At 40.5% G+C, this 26278-nt stretch overlaps 1 long non-coding RNA gene across 1 annotated transcript in view; it reads right to left on the bottom strand.

Moving 5' to 3' along the window:
* The window catches only part of LOC118829352, a 54442-nt gene extending 30327 nt beyond the window's left edge, over positions 1 to 24115 (bottom strand). Inside the window, exon 1 of the long non-coding RNA XR_005008994.1 lies at positions 24038 to 24115. This is a non-coding gene — a long non-coding RNA (uncharacterized LOC118829352). The remainder of the gene's footprint in view (positions 1 to 24037) is intronic.
* Positions 24116 to 26278: the final 2163 nt, after the last annotated feature.

Here is a 26278-nt window from a genome sequence, read left to right as displayed (position 1 = left end):
GACCTAGGTTCAAAACTTGCCTCTGACTTTTACTGGTTGTTTCACCATGAGTAAATCACTTAATCTCTCCTAACCTCAATTTTCTATTTTGTAAAGTGGAGATAATAATACCTGCAATGTCTTGCAGAGCTATTGTGAGGCTGAAAAAAAGATAATGTATGAAAATCATTTTGCAAATTTTCAAACACTATGTAAATGTCAATTATTATTACTTATATTTGTTAGATAAAATAACAAATCCTACAATCAAGAATTCTCAATTATATAAATGGTTCTAAAATAATATCACAGTCTCCACTCTTACCTAGTGTTGCCAATAACCCACCATTTCCTGAAAATCTCCACAAACCCCCTACCATCTCTCTCAGGACTGGTTTTACTCTGCTTTATTTGATGCTTCTTGCTCTTCCTACAGTCTCACACAGGTCACATAGACTCACAGATTTTTTTGCATCCCTCCAAGGAGTCAGCACATTCTCACTTTCCCCCTTTCTTTTCCTGGCTCCACCTAAAACTCCTCCAGGAACATGAAGCTAGACTTCTTGTGTTACTCAGTCTAAACCCTCATCTCTTCCCCTCATTCACTTCAAACAGGAACCAAAACAAACTAATCATGGTGTTTTTTATTCCCCTCTCTGGATGAGCTATCCAACTTTCCTCTAAATTTTTATAACATACAGGACCTACCATGTACATTTAGGATTTTAATAAACATCTTTCACATATATAGTATCTGCTTGTTTGGCTTTGATACTATTAATAATATATTCGAATTTCAAGAGCGAAACTCCTATACTTTGCAAGACTGTTTTTAAAATCACAATAAGAAAGCAAAGTGGACCCTCTCTGAGTGGGAAATGACTCAAGAGTGGTATACGATTGTAATGGAACACTATTGTATCATAAGTAACGATGAATGTAAAGAAATCAGAGAAGCTTGGGAAGATGTCTATGAACTGATGCAAAATAAGCTGAACCTGGTACACAAAGCCCACAATAATGCAAATAAAAACAACACTGAGAAGCAGTCTATGTGGTTGACTGAAATTACCCGTCATTTCCCATCTCTGTAGAGAGGTAGAAGACAATGGGTACTGAAGACTCTATAAACTATCAGAATTGGATACTCAGTTGATTCCTTTTCTCCAGTTGTTTTTCTTTAGTCCATAAGATGACAGATTTAGAGCTGAAAGGGACCTCTAAGTTTATCTAGTCCAATGTCCTCACTTTATAAATTCCTTGGAGGCAGATAGTGATTTTGCCTTTCTTTTTATCTCCAGCACTCACCACAGTGCCTGGCTCATAGTAGGCACTTAACAAATACTTGTTGACTTCACTTGACAAATAAGGAAATAGGACTAGGGCTGAAAGGATCTGCCTAAGGTCACACAGGTAGCAAGCGGCAAAACCAAAATGTGAACTCAGAACCTCTGACTCCAAATCCAGCATGCTTTATTGTGGCGAATGGAGAATCCAAGAGCCATTTATTTCTTTTCTAACGTTACCTTCATGAGACAATCAAAAGATCTCTAGCTGATTCTACCTCTAAAATCTTTCCAGATTGCTGGGACCTGCCAGAGACTCTATTGTGCTCTGTTGGCATAGTTCTCTAGATCCCAGGGTTTCCTCCATGCCAAAATGAGTCATGGGGGTAGATCTTTTTACTGCATTTGATGATCTCATCCACTGGGGATACTCTTTCAATGATAATATGCTCCATCTGACAGTTCTTTCTCTTTTCCTGGAGAGTGTGGGGTAGGAAAGGAATTCATTTCCTAACAGCATGCAGACTCTCCAAGGACATATTTTAAGAATGCAAATACCTTCTAGTCATTTAGTTTTTCTGCTTCGAAAAGACACCTGAACTAATCACAGTCACCCCCAAAATGCAAGTGCTACAGAATCTCCTTCCTTAATGAAAGCATTTCCTTAGCCCAGGGGCTCTTAAACTTGGGTCCATGAATTAAAAAAAATATTGTGACAACTGTATTTCAATATAATTGCTTTCTTTGTAATCCTCCATATTTTATGTATTTAAAAATATGATCCTGTGAAACAGTCCGTAGTCTTCATCAGACTGCCAAAGGGGTCCAGGACACACAAAAAAGGTTATGAACCCCTGCTTTGGCTGAACCTCTCCCCAAAGCATCCTCTTGTAACTCCCAAAGCCCTTTGCATTAGCTTCTTGAATTGCCACCTATTTTCCATCAGGATTCCAATCAGAAGCCAACACAAATATATGCGATAAATTAATGTTAAAATACCACGACATACTCCTTCAGTTGAGTAGCAAATAAGGAAAAAGACAGTTTTGACTTTTATGGCTTCAAGCCCCCTGCACCTAAAGTATACGTGGTAGGCTAGCCCTGCTAAGCTTTCATCCATTGCTATAACCCTGAACGCCACCATCTCCCTACATTTCCATTGAACAACTAGCAGCTAAATGGGAATGATAAGGCTCCTCTTCCACAGGGGATTCAGACAGATTCTGACCTTAGAACCTGAAAACTCTTTGCTAAAAACAAAATAAGATGATATGAGAAAGACACCATAAGCACTGGTGTCACTGGAGAGTCACAGGACTTATGCTCAGATCCCACTCCTGATGCTAATTAGTTATGCAACCTTGAAGCAGTCGTGTCCCTCCACGGTTCTCAGTTTCCTCATTTGTAAAATGAGGGAGTTGGGTCATATGGCTTTTGAGATCCCTTGAAGCTCCAGATCTGTGGTCTGAGAATTTCATTATCATCATCTTCTGGGGTGATAATAAAGCCTCTCTTTGAAAAAAAAAGTTTGAAGTATGTATTTTATACAGTTCCAAGATCTGACATACAAATTAGTGGGGGGTTACTTCAGGACACTGGGATAACATTTAATTGTCATGTATATGGAAATTTTTCTTTTGGTGTTCAAGTTCAGAAAAAATTTATATACTTTAAAAAGCAGGCTATATAGGAGAAATTTGCATTTTCATATATAATCCTACTTTTCTGTCTTACTTTGTATATAGAAATGTTTTCTTTCTTTATTTTTTAGTGTTCATTAAATTAAGAATTAAAAATTTTTTTATCATTTTTTTCCTCCAGGCAAAACTTTCTCAGTTGCTTTGATCAAGCCTTATATGGCAGAACCCTGAAGCTCTTACTTCATCATCCTAATTATCCTCTAGTGGATGTTTTTGAGTTCATCAATGTCTTTGTCTTACATCTTATTTCTCACCCCACTTCCATTACTCTTTGATTCAGTGATACCAGTTTCCCGTGCCATAAAGCCAGAAGTTGAGTCATTGAACTGGAACTGTCTACATGCAAAAGCAAAGACTTGCTCGTTTATCAGTCTCTTTCATAGTGGCTCTGCAGAGACAGGACTGTTTTGAGATGCCAGATAAGGGAAATGAAGCTGCCCTGTCTCTCTCCTAGCCACCACACATCCATGAACACATGGTACCTATTTTTCTTCTGTGTTTATTTTTTCTTAATTTTAACTGGATGAGTATCCTGAGGTGGAGAGTGCCCATGGTGGGTTCAAGGGATCCAGAGGTCCCATCAGAGCTCCCACTGGCAACCAGAGTCGGTAGCAAGGTCCATAGTAGCCAATAGAAATAGTCAGAAGCAATAACCATGAGACAGACAAGTCCAGGCAGAAGACACGTGGTAGGTGGGTAGGAGATAGCTCATTACACAATAACACTTCATCAGCCGTCCATAAACAAAAGCAGGCTTACCAAAATTTCTATGTTTTTGGATTGGAAGCAGGCAGAGAATATTCGTGCATGTTTGAGGATTGGGCTCTTGTTGGTCAGTCCTTCATTTCATAAATTAGAAAGAATAAAAATATACAGAATAAATACAAAATAGCAGTAGTAGAAATACCAGATAGATAGGGACTTGTGGTTGGGGGTATAAGGATCAGGAAAGGCCAGTTGTAGAAGGTGGGGCTTGAGTTGCAACCCTGAAAAAAGTGAGTGATTCTATGAGTTGTATGGGAGAAAAGCATGCATTCCAGGCATGGGGTGTGGCCAGTGCAAAAGAAAGGCAATGGGAGGAGTGACTGTGAAGAACAGAGACAATTCAGAGTCCAGGAAGGGCAATAATGTGGAATGAGACTGGAAGGGTAGGTTGGAGCCATGCTGTAAAGGGTTCTAAAAGCCAAACAAAGGCATTTGTGTTTTATACCAGAGACAACAGGGAGCCACTGGAGTTTATTCAACTGACATCAGATCAGTGCTTAAGGGAGTCTTGGAATCTGTGTGTCAGGTAGATTGCAGTGGGGAGAGACTGGAAGCAGAGATGTCATTTAGTGGGCCATTGAAATAGTAAACGTGAGAGGTATAGTATAGTATAGCAGAGTATAAATAGTATAGTATAGTATAAATAGTATGGAATAGTATAAATAGTATAGGTGAGAGGGATAGTATATATGGTATAGCATAGGATAAATAGAATAGTACAGTATAGCATGAATAGTATAGGGTAGTATACATAGTATAGCACAGCATAGTATAAATCGTACAGATGAGAGGATGAGGGTCTGATGAAAAGGTGGTTGCCAGAGCAGAGAGGTGGGCTATGATGCAAGAGACACTGTGGACCACACAGCAAGCCCTGGCGAGGTGAAATAGATAGTAATGAGAATAATAATAACATTTATATAGTGTTTTAAGGTTTTGGAAACACTCTATGTAATATCTCACTTGATCTTTATAACAACCCTGGGAGCTCGGTGCTATCAACATTCCTCCCATTTTATAGATGAGGAAACTAAGGCAGATAAGTGACTTGCCCAGCTCATGGAGCTCGTAAGACTTCGAGTCTGGATTTGAATTCAAGTTTTCCTGATTCCAAGTCCAGCACTTTATCCACTGTATCACCCAGCAGGCAAATCATCTAAATGTTCCTTCCGAAAAAAAAATATGAAGTATTTTACCCAGACCCAGGCCAAAGAAAGTGCCAGTGACCACTGGTGACTTTGGGAAGATGCGACATAATCGCAGCAGCCTTAGCTCTGCTCCACGGCCATCTCGATTAACCGCTCCTCTTCTTTTCAGATCCGCTTGCTCAAGAGCTCTAGGGAGTTTAATGAGGGATTCGGTTTAAATGTCTTGCTGTTATTTTTAACATAGTTCAGCTTGCTTGTAAATCTCCCCATTGTCTCCGGCCCTAAGAAGCGTTCAGAAGAGAAGATACCAAGTGTTGGAGGCCAAAACGATCATTTGGGTGAGGTCAGCGTGATGTCTTGCTCGGGCGTGCTCTGCTTATTATATTTGCTGTGCAAAACATGAAAGCAACCACCTCCAGCCACTCTGTATTTGTTTCTGCCTCCCAGCTGGTAAGAGATGGAGCCGGGCAGGGGTAGGAAGGCTAGATTTGGAATCAGAGTGCCCAGGTTTGAATCCCATCTCTCTTATTTACTACCCATGGGCCCCTTGGGCACCTATCTGGTCCTCTGGACCAAGTTACTTCTGTATGGTCCCAGAAACAAACATCTAAATTCTTAAATTAGGTGTCTCTTAGGAAGCATTCATTAGGGACAAATTAGATCATAGCAAGCCTCTCTGCTTTGCTCCCAATTAGGTGCTCAAGAACCTAATTGAGTATCCAGTGGATAGCATAACAATAACAAATAAGTAATGTTGTAAGTCATTTGATATTCACAATAATCCATGACATCAGTTGGCTGCAGGCTATTTCAAAACTCTAAGTGATCACCACAATCAATCATTCCACTGTTTTAACTCTAATCTCCTCTGTCCCATTTGACCTATCAACCTTACTTCCATATTTTCCTAACTAACAACAGCCTTTTCACTGTCCCAAGAACAAACTAAGCTCTTTCAGGCCTCCATACCTTTACTCAAGCTCTTCAGCCCTGCCCACTTTGTCTTCCATATATTCCTCAACGCCAGGCTCCAGGCTCACCTTTTTCATAAAATTCTCCCTGACTGCCGCAGCTCTCATTGATCCCCTCCTCTTCTGAACCTCTGTGAGCACCGAGACATGAAATATACTTTAGGACTTGGTGAGATCCTGTCTTATATGGGTCACTACTGATTTGTTTCCTCAGGTAGATTGTAAGATCCTTAATAAAGGAACCTTGTTCCAACAGTATATTACACCAGGTTTTGCCACCATCGGATTGTTCCCTCCTCCTGCCAACTGAAACTTTTTTGTGTTCCATCATCCCTTCCTGGCTAGGCTCTCAGTGGGGGCCATCTTCAGTTTTCCTGATCTATATCTTGCTAACCAGACTCAGATGGCTCTGGAGGCAAAAGTGAGGCTGGTGACCTTGCACAGCTCTCCCTCACTTAAATCCAGTTCACTTGCAAGTTGTTGCATCGCTTTCCTGATGTCATGATCCTCTTTGAGAATGAAGGACCAATAACAATGAGTACAACAGGTTCTCAGTACATTCCAAATACGCTAATGAATGCTCAGGCAATATTTCATAATTGCATTTTCATAATTTCCCTATGGAGACCTATAGAACTTTGACTCTAATGATAATTCCCAGCAAAATATGAGAGAAAGGTGATTTTATAACTGGAGGAGAATGGGAAATTGATATTTTGATGCACTTGGGCCTTTGACCCCCTCAAATAACTCTGTGTAGGTATCTAGAGAGGCAAGGGACTATGAAGTCCCACCTAAGGAACTGAGTCAAAGATTAATCAGTCAGCTCTCTTGTTCCCCTCCCCTCCTTTTTCCTCTCTCCTCTATCCTCCCTCCTTCCCAAACTCCTTCCCCGGCACCCAGTGCATTTCTCAGAAGCGTTGTGGGCATTTGAATTGTTTCTCTCAGTGCCTAAAATATTTAATAAGATCATAAGACTTAGAACTGGAAGAGATATTAGAGATGATCAAATCTAATGTCATTTTTCAGATAAGGAAACTGAAGCCCAGAGGGGAAATGGCTTGGTTAAGGTCACATGAGTGCCAGAGTCTACATTTTAACCCGGATCCTTTGACTTTAAATTCAGTATTCTCTTTGTATCACACAAAAAATTACTGAGTAGCTAAAAGTGCTATATTCTTAGAATCTGATGATTTTTGTCAGCTGGAGACTTCTGGAGACAAGAATAATGATCCCTTCCAAAACTTCTCTTTCATAAAGGTAACGGTCATTCACAAATTTCATTTCCAACTCCTGTGACTTGTATGTTGCGCTTCAAACTAGTACTTCTCTGTGGAGACATTGGGAGATAGTGGAGGATGGTGGCAAACAAAATGAACTAAGATGCAGAAGGCCTGAATTCTAGTTCTGGCTAGCTGTGTGGCTTTGGGCAAAGAAATCACTTGGCCTCTTTCTGACCTTCAGAAATGAGCTTCTTCATCTGTGAAATGGGGAATAGCTCCTATTTCATAAGAGGTTCAAATCAGATAAATTTTTGTGTGTTAAGCACTTTACAAATATCTCATTTGATCTTGTGTCTTAACGCACTGTATAAATACCAGCTTTTATGTTACATCTCATCGACATTTTCGATAAAACACTGTTTGCATGCAGAGGATCTAGGATTCATTTGTATGGCTTGTACATCCTTTATGCATAACCACTCAATTTCTCAACAACTTGTTTCAGGAGTTGCTGTGGCAAAAAGAAAAAATCATAACCTAGTTACCAACCTTACATTGATGAGCCTCTCTAAAGTTGGTTAACTGGTTATTGGATATTGGATTGGTTATCTATCCTATCTAAATTTGGGTAACTGGTTATCGGATACAACTATCCTATCTAAAATAGGACATAACTATAATAGGATATAATCCTATCTAAACTGGATATAATTATCCTATCTAAAATAGCCTATCTAAAATTGGTTAACTGGTTATTGGATATAACTGGTTATTGGATAACCAACAGAACTCACTGCTGCACTTCTAACTTAAAACCTTTCAGCTTTTAAAGACCTGCCTGTGATTGGGCTCCGCTGACATAACCTTCAAGAACCTGAGATTGCTTTCATGCTGAAATGAGATACAGGAATAGGATGTAGTTGAAGCACACATATACATTTTTCCATGTAGGCGGTGCTTCTGTTCATATGCCTGATCCTATTCAGTGAGGGCCACGCACCGTTAATCTCCCACATATCTGACTGGAGATGTCCTCCACCCAACACCAGAGGGTGCTCATGGCTCCCCTTCTCCCACCCTCCCAGTGGAAAGCGATGACTCACATTTCACCAAAAAAAAATGATGAAGCCATTCACTGAGAGTTCCCTCTTCTCTCTTCTTCATCTCACATCACTCAGAAGCTTTCTGCTACTATTTTCTCCTTCACCCTAGTCTCATATGCCTAGGAAAACCCTCTATTTGCACAAGTGATCTCATTCCACCTCATCTTCTTCAGCAGATTGCCCTTCTCTCATGCTCTTCTTATCAATAATCATCAATCTTTCCTTGTCTACTGGTCAGTTCCACTACTGCCTATGAATATGCCCATATACCCCCCAACTTCAAAAAATGATCACTTGATCCATCCATTCTGCTAACTATTGTCATATATCTCTCCTTTTCATGAATAAATTCTTTGAGAAGGTCATCAATAATCAATGTCTCCACTTTCTTTTCTCTCATTCTTTTCTTAGTTGCCTGAAGTCTGGCTTCTGACTTCATCATTCTATTGAAACTGCTCTTCTCAATTTCTTAAACTCTTTGTAGTCTTTGACCCTGTCAACCACCTTCTCTCTAGATTTTCATGATACTGCTCTCTCCTAGCTCTCCTCTTACCTGCCTGACTATTCTTTCTTATTCTCCTTTGCTGGATCTATATTCAGATTCTATCCACTAACCATAGGTATTCCCCAAGACTGTCTTAGGACATCTATTATTCTCCTGCTATATTGTTTCCCTTGGAGATCTCATTAAGCTCCCATAGATTTAATTTATATTTCTTTATTGATGATTCCGGATCTACTTATCCAGCCCTAACATCTCTGTTGATCTCTAGTCTCACATCTGCAACTGTTTACAGGACATCACAAATTGAACGTCCCTACACATCTTAAACTTCAACAGGTCCAAAACTGAACTTATTTTCTCTCCCTATCCCCACATATGCACAAATCTTTCCTTCTTCCTAAATTTCTTACTGCTACTGAAGGCACCTCCATTCTTTCAGTCAGCCAGGCTCGCAAACTAACTGTCCACTTAACCTCACTCTCTCACCTCCAGGTGTAATCAGTTATCAGGTCCCGTCAATTCTACTTTTATTCATCTCTCCTGTGTGCCCCCTTCTCTCCTTTGACACTGCCATTACCCTGGTGCAGTCCTCCATCACCTCATGCTTGGACTATTGCTATATTCTTCTGGTGAGTTATCCTGCCTCAAGTCTCTACCTACTCCAGTCCATTCTCCACTCAGTTTCTAAGTGATACCTGAGCATAAAAAGTACAAGTATGACCATATGACCCTCCCATTCAATAAACTCTGGTGCCTCACTATTACCTCCACGATCAAATATAAAATCCCGATTGACTTTTAAAGCCCTTCATAATCTAGCCCCTTCCTACCTTTCCAATCTTCTTTTTTAAAATATATTTATTATTAATATTCTTTTCTGTTTAAAATTTGAGTACCAGAGTCTCTACCTTTCTCCCACTCTTCCCCTATCCACTGAAAAAGCTAACAACGTGACATCAATTATACAAGTGAAGTCATGCAAAACATATTTCCGTATTAGTGATATCACAAAAATGCAAACAGAGGGGGAGGAACGAAAATATGCTTCAATTTGCACTGAGTTCATCAGTTTTCTCTCTGGAGAAAGCGTTTTTTCATCATGAGTCATTTGAAATTGTCTTGGATCACTGTATTGATCAGCTGACACTTCTCACTTCATTTTGCATCAGTTCATGTAAGTCTTGCCATGTTTTTTCTGAAATCACCTCCCCCATTATTTCTTATAGCACAGCAGTACTCTATCACAATTTCCAATTCTTTTGACACTGGAAAAAGAAATGCTATAAAAAATTTTGTACATGTAGGTCCTTTTCCCTTTTCTTTGATGTTGCTAGGGTACAGACCTACCAGTGGTATTGCTGGAGTAAAGGGTATGGACAATTTTATAACGGTCCGGGCATAATTTCAGATTGTTCTCTAGAATGGTTGGATAGGTTCACTACTCCACCAACAATTCATTAATACACCTATTTTCCCTCATTCTCTCCAGCATCTGTCACTTCTAATAGATATTAGGGGATATCTCAGAGTTGTTTTAATTTACCTTTCTCTAATCAAAAGTGATTTAGAGCATTTCATCATATGACTACAGATAGCTTTGATTTCTTCTTCTGAAGACTGCCTGTTCATATGTTATGACCATTTATCAATTGAGAAATGGCTCCTGTTTTTATAAATTTGACTCAATTCTCTATATATTTGAGAAATGAGGCCTTTATCAGAGAAAATTGCTGTAAAATTTTTTTATATTACTTCATTGTCTATGGTTTCTTTTAGCAAAATGTACTTTCCCTGATTATCTCTTTTAATTCTGTCTATTTTTGCTTTTGCTTTGTCTGAGATCTTGATAGCTACCCCTGCCTTCTTCACTTCAGCTAAATCATAATAGACTCTCCTCCAGCCCCTCATTTCAACTCTGTGTGTTTCTTTCCATCCCAAGTATGTCTCTTGTACACAACATGTTGTTGGATTCTGATTTCCAGTCCATTCCATCTGCTCCCATCCTATGGGTTATCAGAGGTGGGGAACCTGAGGCCTCAAGCCCACGTATGGCCCTTATGTGTGGTCGTTTGACTGGATCTAAACTTCACAGAACAAATTCCCTTAATAAAAGGATTTGTTCTATAAAACTTGGACTCAGTCAAAAGGCCATACCCAACTACCTGGAAGACCACATGTGGCCTCAAGGCTGCAGGTTCCCCACCCCTGGGTTAGCTCATCCCATTCACATTCACAGTTGTGACCACTGAGCATTTTCCCCCTTCCCATTTTCCTCTGTTTATCCTTATTTCTCTCTCTTTTTATCCTGTCCTTCCTCAAAAATCAATCTTGCTTCTGACCACTGCCTCTTGCACTGCATCCTCTCCCTTATAATCCCCACACCATATCTCTTATACCCTTCCTTTACTACATCCCTATTGGGTAAAACACATTTCTATACCCAACTGAGTGTGTGTATATGTATTCTTCCCTCTTTGAACCAATTCCAATGAGAGTGAGGTTCAAGTATTGCCCACTTCTGCCAATTTTCCCCTCCACTATAAAAGCTCTTCCTTGCATGCCTCCTTTATTTGAGAAAATTTGCCTCATTCTACTTCTCCTTTCCCTTTCTCCCAGTGCATCCCTTTTTCTCACATTTATAGTCTTTTTTTGGAGATCATCCCAACATAATCAACTCACATCTGTGCCCTCTTTCTATGCAGATTCCTAACAGTCCTTATAATGATAAAGTTCTTGGGAGTTATATGTATCATCTTCCCATATGGGAATGTAAAATGTTTAACTCCACTGGGTTCCTTATTATTACTCTTTTGTGTTTACTATTTTATGCTTCTGCTTGAATGCCAAATTTTCTATTCAGCTGTGGTCTTTTCATCAGAAATGGTTGGAAGTCCTCTATTTCATTAAATATCCGTTTTTCCACTGAAGGATTATACTGAGTTTTGCTGGGTAGGTTATTCTTTGTTTAATCCTAGGTCCTTACCCCCACCTCCACCCCACCCCCACACCTCCCTGAAATATCATATTTGAAACCCTCTGCTCCTTTAATGTAAAAACTACTAAATCTTGTGTGATCCTGAAACTCAACAATATTTGAATTGTTTCTTTCTGGTTGCTTGCAATATTTTCTCTTTGATCTAGGAGCTGTAATATCCCTGGGAGTCTTCATTTTGGAATGTCTTTCAGGAGGTGATTAGTAGATTCTTTCAGTTTCTATTTTACCCTCTGGATCTATGATTTGGGGGAAGTGTTCTTTGATAATTTCTTGAAAGATGCTGTCCAGGCTCTTTTTTTGATCATAGCTTTCAGGTAGTCTAATGATTCTTATCTCTCTTCGATCTATTTTCCAAGACAATTGCTTTTCCAAATGAGATGTTTCACATTTTGTCCTATTTTTTCATTTCTTAAACTTTGTTTTATTGTCTCTTGAAGTCTCAAGGAGTAATTACTTCAACTCACCCAATTCCATTTTTTAAGGAAGTATTTTCTTCAGCGAGCTTTTGCACCTCTTTTTCTATTCGACCAATTCTGCTTTTTAAGGAGTTCTTTTGTTCAGCGAATTTTTGTGCCTCTTTTACCAAGCTGTTAATTCTCTTTTCATAATTTTCTTGTATCACTCTTACTTCTTTTCCCAACTTTTCCTCTACTGTTATTATCTCTTTCTTTAATGCTTCCAAGAATTCTTCCTTGTCTTGGGTCCAATTAGCATTTTCTTTGAGGCTTTGCTTGTAGCTGTTTTCAAATTGTTGTCTTCTGAATTTGTCTTGGTCTTCTTTGCCACCCTAGTAACTTTATGGTTATGTTCTTTTCTTGTTGCTGTGGTTCACTCATTTTCTCAGCCTGCTTCTCCAGTTTGAACTTTATGTTAAAGTTTGTCTCTGCTTTCCTTGGGATAAGGAAGCACTGTGCTAAGTTTCAGTCCTTTTTATGATAACGTTTTCACAGTTAGTTCTGGAGGTGTGCATGTTTTTGTTGCTTCCAAGATGGTGTTATCCTACTTTCCTTGTCTGTGCTCTGGTCTGTACCCAAGAACAGCTCCTGCTCCCCTGCAGTTGCAAGTACTAGTGCTCTTCTTTGCCCTGGAACTGTGACCAGGCCCCTGTGCCCTAGCAATCCACCAGTTCTCCTCTCTGCCCTGGACCCATGACCCAGAACTGTGTATGGGCAATAGAGCTGCCAATCAGCACTGGCAACACCCAATGTGCCAGCAAAAGGTCTCCTATAATCTCTTTCTCCCCAGTTGTCCAACCCTGTTACTGTCTCTGGGCTGAGAACTCCTAAAGCTGCTGCCTCCAAGGCCCACTGATAGCGCTCCTGCTGTACTCCAGGCCTGTGCACAGTTTGGTGTTATGGACCACTCCTGCAGTCTTAGGCTGGAAAAGTGTTTCCTTGTGACCTTTTGTTGGTTCTGCCACTCCAAAATTCTGTTTGAGGTGTTATTTAAAAGTTGTTTGGAGGGGAATATTGGGAGAGTTCAGCTGGGTCCCAGCCTGTATCCCTTTCTCTCTTCCTATAATTTACTGCCATGCACTCTTAAGATCCAGTGACACTTGCCTCCCTGCTTATCTTTACAAACAACACTCCAACTCCTGAGTCCATATGTTTTCACTGGCTGTCCCCCACACTATGAATTCTCTCCCTCCTCATCCCCCCACCTCATTCAAGTCTCAGCTAAAATCCAACCTTCTGCAGGGACCCTTTGCTGATTCTCCTTAATGCTAGTTTCTTCTCTCTGAGATTACCCCCAATTTATCCCACATATATCTTGTTTGTACATAGTTGGTTACATGCTGTCTCCCCCATTAAACTGTGGGCTCTTTGAAAGCATGGATTGTTTTTGCCTTCCTTTGTATACCTAGTGTTTAGCACAGTATCTAGGACATTTCAGCCACTTAAATGCTTATTGATTTGATTTGACTGGAGAGTGCTTAAGGGAACCATCAATTTCTCTGTGATTCTCAGAGAGCTGGCTGCCTCTATTCCTTAGAGGCCCTCTTGTGGGTGTCAATACCCATCTTATCTCATGGTATGATCTATACAGAGTTAGATAATTTAGGTAATTAAATCTCTCCAAGTCATGACATTAGTCTAACACATGATTCTGTAACCCTAATGAGGTGAACGTAGTTGACCATATACATATGACTTAACCATATACAGTTATGTTTTTTTTACTCATACCCATAGAAAAAAGCCTAAAACAAAATATACTAATGTCCTTGCTACGTGAGCTGTGGATCCTTAGATCGTCTAAGTCCTGGATAACCTAAACATGGTCTACAGGCACATCTCAAACGCAGAAGCTACAAGAACACTGGCTCTTAGGCTCAGACCTCTTCCTTTCCTGCTACAAGTAGGAAGAAGCATTAATTATTCATAAAGTCTCCCAATGTCACTGGCCCTCTACTCAGCTTTCCTCTTCACTTTTGAATGTAGATGCAATTCTCTATAGCACATGAATGATCTAGATCTCCAGTGGCTGGAAGGTAGAAAAACACATAGGTGTCATTATCCTACATTTGAACTAGGGGTTAACTATGAGGAACATCCTCAGGTTGGTACTACTTAGGGAATTCCCCTTCTCTTGATAGAAGCCTAGCTTCCAGTAAGGATCACAATGCTCAGAAACTTTTCTTCTTCTGATAGAATGTTGGGGAACTCAGAACCTCTCACCATTTTTCCAACATGGTACACTTTGCATAGCTGCCAGTGGTTAAGTCTTTGTGTTATTGCTTCTCCAGGGCTGAAGCCAAGATTTGATATTCTGAGAGAATCTGAAAGAATCCAGTGCTTAACGCTGTGCCTTGACACATAGTAGGTGCTTAATAAGTGTTTATTGATTGAGTGATATAGACCAAGGATACTTTTCTTGGGTTATATAGATCAGGGCTTCTTAAACTGTTTCCATTCATGACTCCTTCAGTGCTTCTTAAAACTTCTTAAGAAGTGCTTATGGATGACCACAGGTAGTGCTACCTCTCTCTCATGAAACAAAAGTATCTTTAGGTTCCTTTTTATAGGTTATAGCAAAGATGGTGGGTCCTTCCATAACAATCCACTCCACTACTGTATAAGACAATCAGTTCCTCTTGTGGAAAGTCCCCATCAGTGAAATCTATTCTTTAGAAGGTATCAAGGGACATGCTCACAGTCACTAAAATAAGATAAAATTAAAGTCTCAAATAAAGCCTTACTACCTTAAAGCTCATTAAGTCAATCTATAAACTCCTTTTTCAACTCCCTACATATGATTACCATATAAAAATTATGGTAATAGATCTCTGTATCTCTATATAAACATATAACTAGATAGATAGATATGTCCATCAGCAAGCTTGTAAAAACCTCAGAAACTGTCAGAAGAAAACCCAGGGAGAACAAATTGCTATTTTGGCCCATCAAGTCCTCGTATTAGACCTTGTCTGTCATATTTTTGCTAATGAAATGAACTTGTCCCCCCAAATCTTCCCTTTTCAGTGGGTTCGTTGCTAGAGATATTCATAGTGCAACACTGGTCTTCTTCTGCTTTGCATCAGGCAACTACTGGAAACATCATCAGAGCATGTTCTCCTACAGCCCTGACCCCAGTGGACTCCCTCTGGCCTCTCCCTCCAGGCCCTATTGCCTATTCATTTTCATATCCCTTGTACCAGCTAAAACCCATGAAAATGGGCAAAAGATCAGGGTCAGTTTGGTCCTCAGTTTCATTCCATTCATAAACATTTAAGAAAGCATGTCCTTTTCAAGGCACTAGCCTAGGTGCTGGAGACACAAAAACAGAAAGGAAACAGTTTCTGTTTTCAAGGACTTTACATTTTACTGTTGAGCAAGAATGGGATGATTTTGTATTAAGAGGTCAGAGTCATTGAGGTGACTGCCCTGATAGGCTGTTCCAAGTGGCTCATAGAATTAGAAGGTACCTAAAGAGGTCATCCAATATAGGCCTTTGTCTCTAGGCAGGATGATATAGTAAACCTCTTTCTCCCTTTGGCCTGGGGAAATATCATTCCCCAGCATTTCTGCCCAGATCTCGACACTAAAGTTGGCTCTGTTTCTCAGTTATGACCCAAGCTTTGGGGAAAAAAAGACTCATGAAAAATTGATGAAAGGAAAAGATACAGATTCTCTCAGTCAATAAACATTAAGCTCCTATTATAATATGATAAACGCTTATTAAGTTCTTACTATGTACTAATCATAGGATTTTCTAAAACTCTCTCAGAATGCATAGTATAAAATAGAAAGCAGATAAATATGAGTAGTCAAAATACTACTCGAAATACTTCTAACAGGTACAGAGGCAAGGATAGATCTTATTTCACTGGCTCTTGAGTTAGGGCATTGGGGTTCAAACATTCTCTTTTGATGCTTACTGCCTATGTGACCTTGGACAAATGACTTAATCTCCTTGGCCCGCAGGTTCCTCACCTGTAAAATCAAGGAGTTGGATTAGATCACCTCTGAGCTCCCTTCCAACTCTAGATGCAAGATGGTATGATTCTGTGACCAGATGGTTGCTAAGAGAAGGCTCTCCCCTTATCTTCCCATTTACAAATGATGGACCATTTTATAGAAGTGACAGCTACGTGAGCAACTTTTTTGAAATAACAATAACAAAACAGAAGTGAAATATACAATCAGTTGAAGCACAGGATTTGGGAGCATGTCTCATAGTTGGGTCAATGGATTCCTTGAGGACTTAATTAGCATCTCTGAGTATAGGCGTTGAGGAAGAAGCAAATTATTCATCTGAACTACTGACTCTACCCATCTCTTCCATTTCCTACTCCCAAGTACTGCTGTCATTGTTTCTTTGAGCGTATACATCCTTGCCATTTTATGTCCTGGATCTCCAAAAGATATATAGAAAAGGGAAGGGAGCAAAAGGATAGTGTCTGCAAAAAACTCACTACACAGTTAAGAACTCCAATCCATCCAAAAGTAGGGAAATAAAAGAGGTGATTGGGAAGCTAGAGGTGAAGGAGAATGGGAGGAGTGCTTATCCTGTCTCAAGGGTTTCTTCATCACATTTTCTCCCCCTTTGTCTCTAGCCCAGGGTAGCTAGGTAAAGCAGTGGATAGAGTGCTAGTCCTGGAGTCAGGAACACTCATCTTCCTGAGTTCAAATCTAGCCTCAGATACTTATTAGTTGTGTGACCCTGGGCAAATCATTTAACCCTGTTTACCTCAGTTTCCTCATCTGTAAAATGAGCTGGAGAAGGAAATGGCAAACCATTCCAGTATCTTTACCAAGAAAACTCTGAATGGGGTCACAAAGAGTAGGACACCACTGAGATGACTGGACAACAACAAATCTATGACCCGTCCCCAGTTGAATAAAATTAGATTTCTGCTCCTTTAAAATAAATTGGCATTTGGGAGAGTATAAAGTCAGTACAGCAGTAGCTCTGGAATGCTACTCTCATGTAAAACTCCTGGTTTCTGTGGATTTACAAAGACACTCCCAGACACCAGGCTTTGGAAAGAAATCACCTAATATGGCTCTGGGAAAGGACCCAGATTGTCTAGGCTGACATCTTTTGCTGGGGAGTAGGCAGGAAGTTATTTTCATTATGGGATGTTTATTGGGACCTCCCATCACCATTACTTGATCATCAGTAAGGTCCTAAGTTTAGTTCTCCTATGGCTTGAGAAAGTCCAGCAAAGGTAAGAGCAACTTCCTTTGTGAGTAGAGATCTAGTCTTTGTTACTACAGAGCATAAGTCTCCATCTGCTTAACATTTTTTTATAGTGGTAGTCCTAGGAATGGAGATCTTGGCAGGGATATTTCTCTAATTATATATACAGTATCCCTGAATAGACAGGGCCATTTTCTCTGACCTTGGGGGATATCATGGAAAATGCAAATAAAGCCTTCCCCCCCCTCCCAAGTTTCTAGTTTTAGGACTGAGAAACCACCAGGAATTTTGCCTTGGGGACCTTACCAAAGGCAGGTCTTTTCTATCCCAAGCTATTACCCACCTTTATTGAATGCCTCAGGAATATGGACACTCACTCTATGTGTCTATCCATCTCTGTCTCCTTCCCTAGGAGTTGGCATAATTCTTTCTTTCTTTTTTCATAGAGAAGTAAGCTAAACCATAGGGCAGTAAATCAATCTTGCCTAGTTCCAAAACATCCTGAAGAGAGCTCCGAAAATCTTCTTTGGTGCTAGCTGTCTGTCAGTGGAAGATATTTGGAGGATGAGGGAATACACAGGTGGGTGGAATCCTGGTGGTACTGCTCAATGCTTATGGGAAGTGGGAAAGACATGTCATTCCATCACAGAAGTACTTTAGCTTTAAGAGTCAAGAAACCTGAGTGTCATCCAGAGAAGTGCTTAAAGCCATTCAAGGATGTTGTTGTTCAGCTGTGTCCAACTCTGTGACCCCATTCAGGGTTTTCTTGGAAAAGATACTGGAGTGGCTTGCCATTTCCTTCTCCAGCTCATTTTACAGATGAGGAAACTGAGGCAAACAGGGTAAAGGGACTTGCCCAGGGTCACACAGCTAGTAAGTGCCTGAGGTTTCTGGTTTGTTCATCACATTTTCTCCTTTATTTCTAGCCCAGGGCAGCTAGGTGGAGCAGTGGACAGAGCGCTGGTCCTAGAGTCAAGAACACTCATCTTGCTGAGTTCAAATCTGGCCTCAGACATTTATTAGCTGTGTGACCCTGGTTAAGTCACTTAACCCTATTTGCCTCAGTTTCCTCATCTGTAAAATGAGCTGGAGAAGGAAATGGCAAACCACTCCAGTATTTTTACCAAGAAAACCCTGCATGGGGTCACAAAGAGTGGGACACCACTGAAACAACTGGACAACAACAAATCTATGACCCACTTCCAGTTGAATAAAATTAGAATAAAATGCTTCTGTGTAAATATCAGCAAGATCAGCTAAGCAGGTTTGAGACCTGAGTTCAAATCCAGCCTCAGACACTTACTAGCGGTGGGACCTTGAACAAGTCACTCGATCCTGTTTGCCTCAGTTTTCTCAACTTTAAAATGGGGATAATATCAGCACCTACCTTGAAGGGTTGTTGTGAGAATCAAATCGGATAATATTTGAGAAGCCCTTGGCATAGTTCCTATGGCACTATGTAAGTGCTTATTCCTTTTCCTTCCTATAGACACACAGACTTTTCTGCTTGAAAAACTCTAATAAAGAATTATTTATATCCTTTGGTTTTACATTATCTTCATTTCCAGATATATCCCTTGCCAGAGAGCCATCCTATGTAACAAAGAATAAAATACTGGCATCTTACGTTGGCATAGTGCTACTGGTCCTTCTGAGTCCATTATTCTCATCTGAACCTCACAACAATTCAAAGCTAAGGAGGGGAGAAACAAAGGGAATAAGCATTTATATAGGACCTACTATGTGCCAGGCACTGTGCTAAGCATTTTTGACAACTATCTCATTTCATCTTCATGATGACCCTGTGAAGTAGGTGCTATTATCCCCATTTTACGGTTGAGGACTGAGGCAGGTAGATGTAAATTGACTCCCCCAGGGTCCTGTCGCTAGTAAGTGTTTGAGGCCAGATTTGAACCCAGGTCTTCCTGCCTCCAGGCCCAGCGCACTATCCTCCACCAGCACTATGCCACCAGCTGCTTCTAAGCTGTTCTCTAAGAAGAATGCTATGACAATCTTCTTCCCATCGGATGAAGAAACTGAGGGTTAGCAGTTTCAGTGATGTGCTCAGGGTCACATACTGAATTAATGGCAGAGCTCAAAGGAGAATCCCGGTCTCCCGATTCCCAGGTTATGGCCTTCCTCCAAGATTATAACTTCTCTGTGTATCATGGGCTCTCATATAGAGAAGAACAGGCAGATCTTGACTATCATTTGGAGGGCCTTCAGTTTTAAATATCAAATCACCTCTGAGGATAGTTGCTCAGTAAAGAATCTTCCTGAAGTCTACCCAGGAAATTCATTCATTCCTTAGTTCGTGTCTGCCTGGGTGTGGGACCACCCAAGCGTTAAGTGCCTACTATGTGCCAGGCACTGTACTAGATACTGAAGATACAACCAACAACATAGTCCTTAAGTTGCTTATTTTGTGTGTGTGTGTGTGTGTGTGTGTGTGTGTGTGTGTGTCTATGTGTGTAGGAATGAGGTACATAGAAAATTAAAAACAAAACACATACAAGGTAATTTGGGAGGCATCAGGAGAGCTTTCCTGTAGGAAATGATACGTGTTGTTTGTCCTTCTTTCTCGAAGAGGACCATGACATCAGGGAGGTGGTTCCATGACATGCGAGTGAATTAGATTTAAGTGAGGGAGGGCTGTTCAAAGTCACCAGTCTCACTTTGTCCTCCCCAGCCATCTGGGTCCAGTGGCAAGATACAGATCAGGAAGACCAGAGATGGCCAAATGACACATGACCTGAGCCTTGAAGGAAGACAAGGATTCCTTGTGGCAGAGGTGAGGAGAGGAGTGCATTCCAGGCATGGGGAATGACCTCTGAGATGGAATGTCGTGTATTCTGAATGGGAACCAGGCCAATCTGTGTAGAATATGGTATGCATGAAGGAGAATAATGTACAATAAGCCTGGAGAGCTAGCAAGTTCTGAGGAGCAATTTTTAACTTATTACTCCCCACTAGTACTTGAGAGGGAGGATCATGCCTCCCACAGCTTTGTATCCCCCTATACCTCCCAACACTGACCCATACATACAGTAGGTGCTAAACATGTTTATTTAATGAATAAATGACAAACTTCAGAAAGCCACCAGAAAGAGCTGTGATTTTCCCAACTCTACTTTTTTGAGTCTTTGTCCTGTTTGTAAATTCTTTCTGTCCCCTTAGGGGGAACCAATGTTAATTCTAGACTTAGGGCAGAACCTAGTCCATTGCAGACATTGTCCCAATTGCCCTCCTGAAAGATGCCATGCAGAAGCACAGAAATCAAGCTTTCCTCATCAGAACAGAAGCACCTGGTTTATGCAGATTCAAGTGGTGAAGTCCTGTCCTCTAGTCAGGGATGCCATTGCCTCAGCAAGTCCTTAGGCACCTTTCAAAAGGCTCTGGCTTAGTCTCTTTGCCTCAAATCTTTCCTCTCACCAATACAGACTTGGTGCAGCTGTTTGAGTCGTTGTCCTAAAGCATAGGTCTGACTGTGTCACTTCCCCACTCAGGAAATTTCAGAAGTTTGTTATTACATTTACTAACAAATATGGAGTCCTCTGTTGGACATGGACCCTTCACAACCTGGTTCCAATCTACCTTTCCTGTCTTATTATGTATTATCCTACCTGAGGCATTCCACGGTCCAGCCAAAGGTGCCAACTTGCAGTTCCTCATGCTTGATGCTCCATCTCTCATATCTATGTCTTTGCATTGACTATCACCCATGGACATTCTCACTTCCCTCTCTTTGAGTCCTTAGTTTTTGTCAAAGCTAAGCTTAGACATCATGAAGCCTTTTCTAAACTGTTCAGCTATTAGTATGTCTCTCTACCAAAAATATCTTGCATTTATCTTATATATATAGCTCATATAAGCTCTGAGGATTCTTATCCCAATCCCCACTCCTATTGACAATGGGGGCCCCCAGAACTTGGCTGCATTTTTTCCTCAGGATTCTAGGGAGTATTGATGAGGGATGGTTGGCAATTTTCAGATGTCATTGGTGTGAGCCCCCACTGGCAGGCTCCACTTAAGATTATTGGGTGAGATTCCATTTAGTCAGCCATCCTTAAAAAGCTTTTAGCAAGGACTATTTACTAAGGTGATACAATCAAAGCAGTTGGTACAAAACATCTCCTGCCCCCCACCAAAGTCTGTGACACACTTTTCCACAAGTACATATTGAGCACAAAGGAAAGTAGGTTTGAGTGGGCAAAGTGGTGCTTACAGTTTCCTGGTTACTAGAAGTCTTTTCTCCATTAGTGGAGTGCTCAAAAAATTCCCCTCAGGCAGAGGATATTGGACACTATTGAAAAATGACTGAAATGTTCTCCTAGACCCTCCAGATATGGAATTACCTAGACCTAGGAGTTCTAAGAAATGCACAGTTTGAATCTAGTTAGCTATATGCCCTTTGTGAGCAGGCAAATGAGTGTCTACTTGATCTTAGCTCATGCTGCCAGTGGGGCCTGTCTTTAGGGGCTGATGCAGAAACTAGAGAAGCTCTGGACTTAGAATTCATACCAAAGAGCATGGAATTTGTGGAATGTGAATCTCTTAAGAATTTAACCCAGGAGAGATGGTGCTTCCCCCAGTGTCAACTGTTTATAGCTCAGACCACTTCTGGTCTTGGGTAGTGCCTCACAGAACGGGGTAAGTAAACTCAACAGAGTCCTAGGAAGGAGCAAGGCTGCCATTTTCAGTCCTAGTGTCCCTTTCTCCACTGTTCCCTATGGTACTCCTCCTTCACTCCCTGGTCCCAAAGCTCCTCTATCCAGAATGGAGAGGGGCATCAATACAGTGAGAGACCTGACCTCTGGTAAGACCACAAACTCTATGTGGGCAGGAATCTTGTAATTTATCTTTATATCTTTCCCATGACTGACACAATGCTTTGTGCCAAGGGGTACTTAATAAAGAATATAATTGTTGAATAGTTGATGCTCAATAAATGTTGGAAGATAATAAATTCAGCAAATAAAGGCGGCTAATCGATGCTAAAACCTAAGTGGACAACGAGAATGAATAATTTTCAAGAAGTCACTTCCCTTGTATGATACATTATGTGTAAAAGACTCCAAGTTGCAATCATTAAGAAAGTAAATGGACTGATACAGTATATTTTCAGCAAACAGCAGACCAAGGACATTGGTAGGAAATATAAATAATGATCCAGCTAGCATTTTAGAACACCATTTCCCATGACATCCTTACTCCCATTTTTCTTTCTTTTTTCCTCCTTCTTAGAAGAAAAGCACATTTTGGAAAATAACTGGCTATAGCTCCCTCTTCTCTTCTACCTTATCTGCTTGTCTGGTCAGACAGAGACACCACTCTGCCACTGATGAAATGAGTTTGTCTGTGACTCTATTTCCTTATATGTGAAATTAAGCTCCTTCATCTCTCCTTTATTTCTCAGATAAATAAAGGATCTTGAGCTTAGGGAAATGGTCACTGGAACCAGAACATCTGGGGATCAAGTCCTGATTTTGTCAATAATTGGCTTACCCATGTGACCACAGGCAAATCAAAATCCCCCTGGGCCAATTTTCTCACCAGTCACACTTCAACCAAAGTGGACTACTTGTCCTATTCCTAACATGCCTGGTACTTACCCACCCCTCATCCCTCATTTTCCTTCTGCCTGGGAATATTTCTCCCACTCATCACCCACTCATTTCTCTTTGGAATTGGAGTCTGATACTGGTGAAGACCCCCTGAGCCCCCTGCGTTATCCAACAAAGTCAATCAGAGAGGAGGAGAATTTATGCTCCTAATTATTGCTAAAATGTAAGGATTGGCCCAAGAGGCTGGTGTGAAGATGTTTCCTCTTACCCTCCTCAGGGAAGGGTTGAATCATCACACTTATCTTGAGAAAACTGAGACAAAGCAGACAAGAGCACTCAGATCTCTCAACACAGAGGAATGAAGTCAGGGGATACTGTTTTGATCTAAGATAATAGTTTGCAGAAGCAGAGGGACAGACAGACAGACAGAGGCAAAGTAGCTGACAACTCTAGTTGTATTTGGGAGACTCAATTTTGAGGTGGAGTGAAGGACATAGGAATAGGAGGGGATAGTTGATAGCCTCAGGTCCCTGGTGGTACCTGAGATGAGGAAGTGATACAATTTCCTCTGCTCCTCTCCTGCCTTCTCTATTTGGCAGCAAGTTTTGCTCCATACTGCCCTTCCAACTAAGTTTTTGCTTTATATTCTGGAATCCCTTGCCCCCTTGTCTTTCTATGTTACTAAGTCCCAGCCCTAGGGATGGGGAGGTAAACCCTTGTGTTTACTTTTCCTGCTCTTGCTTCCTGCCTTTAGACCATTACTGGAAAAATGGGATCAAAAACACGTCACTTGGATGCATGACAAAGGCATGCTATTTAATCTCAGCTGAGCCCTCAGTGGTGCTTGGGAATCTTTTTATTCATCTTCAGTTAACTCCTTGTCAAATATCCCTTATGTGGATTCCCCAGAAGAGCAACTCCAGATTTAGGTACTCTGTGGGTCTGCATTCACTAAAAATATAGTTTATGAGTCCCCATAGAAATATTTTTTTTACTAGTAAGTAGAAGGATGCAATTAGCTCAAAGCAAAAGTAATTAATGAAATAGAAGAAAGCAACCCATCATTAACTCTAGAGTACCCTCTCTCCCAAATATACATTTCATTAGTGGGGAGAAGAGACAGGCAGAGAGGACATGCATTAGCAGTAAACTTACAGACAGCTCATGCTTCTCATGATTGGGGCTGTTCATTTCTTCTGCTGATTGAATTATACTGGGTTTGTTAAGCCTGCTCCCCATTGGAGAATGATCTTGGCTAGGCCTGTTCCCTGCTAGAGACTGCTCTCTACTGAGAATCCTGTGTCAACTGTTTCCTCTTGAGAATCATATCTCAACTGTTCCCAATTAAGCATCTAGTCTCCATTTCTGCTGCTCTCTCTGATTTAATTTCTTCAGGGTCACCTACTGGCCATCTTGGCACCAGATTGCTCAAATACCGTGACTAGAAAGATCCTACATAATAAGGCCAGGCTAATGGCTCTTCAATCAATGATAAGGCTCTAAGCCATCATACCCACTTGGACAAAGGAACAAAAGCAAAGCTGTAACTATGTCTTTTCTTTTAAATGCCTCTACCTGGGATCGAATTTCAGACCATTATTCCAGACAACTGTCTAACATAAGGTTAGATATTCCTTGTAATTCCCAATTAACCTCTTATAGAGAACCCCTGTCCCCAAACCTGTTTCAGGGGATTTGGGCATTTGTTCATTAGTTAAATATTTTGGTGCTTGCTTATTTACAAGATATTATGTTAAGTAGTTTAGAAAATATAAAAAAGTATGAGATATGATCCCTGCCCTCATGGAATTTATAGTCAACTTGGAGGATAGGATATATAGGAGCCACATGATTATAGCATAAATACAACAGATTAGGAGTAAACAAAAGGCTGTGTGGAGCTCCACAAAAGCTGTGTAGAAATCAGCCTTCGAAGCTTTCTTCATAGGCAGCCAGGGAGTATGGTGGATAGAATGTTAGACTTGGAGTCAGGAAAACCTGAGTTCAAATCCAGCCTAGACACTTAACTAGATGTGTGACCCTCTCACATCTGTAAATGATGATGATAATTTGAGAAAATGATGATAATTTCTTCATCTGTAAAATGAGGCTAATATTAGCACCTATAACATGGGGTTGTTGTGTAGATCAAATGAGACAACGCAGTCAAAGCATTTTTGCAAAGCTTAAAGTGCTATATAAATGCTAGCTATTATTCTTCAATGCAAAACTTTTCTCTGGATTGATTATGAGCAAGAACAAAATGAAGAGAAGGATGTAAAGACATTTGTTGTTCTTTCCCTTTCTGGTTAGTGTACCTGTCTTTCTAATACATATATTTGGCTAGGTTAGCTGTAAATCACCCTTCAATAGGTGTTCTGACCTTTTCCTTCTCCCTTACCTCCTACTTCATTTAGAAGAGCAAGACCATCTGTGATGGAGAGTTCCCTCACGCCTTCAACTTCCCTCTTCTCTATCTCATGGTATTACTATATCTTCAACTCTTCTTTCCACCTTTTCTGTCACAGAGGAAGAAGTAGCTCTCCTCTCTTAAAATAACAACTCCTTTACTTGAATGGAAATTCTGTCTTGTATCTAGCATTTCCCTCTCTGTTTCTTGTCCTTTCTGCCTATAAATATACTTGGGTCTCTTCTATCTAAAAATATACTTTCCCTGAACCCTCCTACCCACTCGAGTTATTGTCCTCTCTCTCTCTCTCTCTCTCTCTCTCTCTCTCTCTCTCTCTCTCTCTTTCTCTCTCTCTCTCTCTCCTCCCCCTTCTCACTGCCACATTGCTCTCTTTCTTTCTGATAGTTGACATATTTCACTTTTACAATCTTTCTCTTAGTTATTGGTTTTTAAAAAAGTATACCATAAATACATCCAATAATCTATGTTTTTCTTGGGTCTTAAATATGGATAGTTTTTTTTTAAGGAATGTCATCATTTAGGGTTAAGTCACTTGACTGTAACCCTTTAAAGACTTATATGCAACACTTTATCCACATTATGTGATAAAGCCATCATGATTCTTTACTAAAACAAGTGTCATTGACAGCAGATAACCCTGACTCAGCCTTCATGAATTTTACTTCCATTAATCTCCAATTCCTTTTAATAATCTTTCAGGATGGAATGCAGCTGGATTCTGGATTTTCTTCTTAATGTGCTTATAGCTTCTTTTATCCATCATTGGACACATCTTTTTAAAAGTACATCTCCAAAGTCCCTCCAACTTTTTCTCTTTTCTTTTTTTTTAGAAGAATATATGCTTTAATCTGCACTCTGAGTCTATCAGTCCTCTTTTTGGAGGTCACCACATTTCTGGTAAGAACACCTACATTCACTGACTTTACTTCTTCATAATCCCTTCACTTCTTAGTGCAACTCCCTCC

This window comes from Trichosurus vulpecula, chromosome 8 (genome assembly GCF_011100635.1).
Source record: "Trichosurus vulpecula isolate mTriVul1 chromosome 8, mTriVul1.pri, whole genome shotgun sequence".
Classification (NCBI taxonomy): Eukaryota; Metazoa; Chordata; class Mammalia; order Diprotodontia; family Phalangeridae; genus Trichosurus; species Trichosurus vulpecula.
Note: the sequence above shows the minus strand (reverse complement) of the source record. Positions and strands in the feature narration are given on the sequence as shown.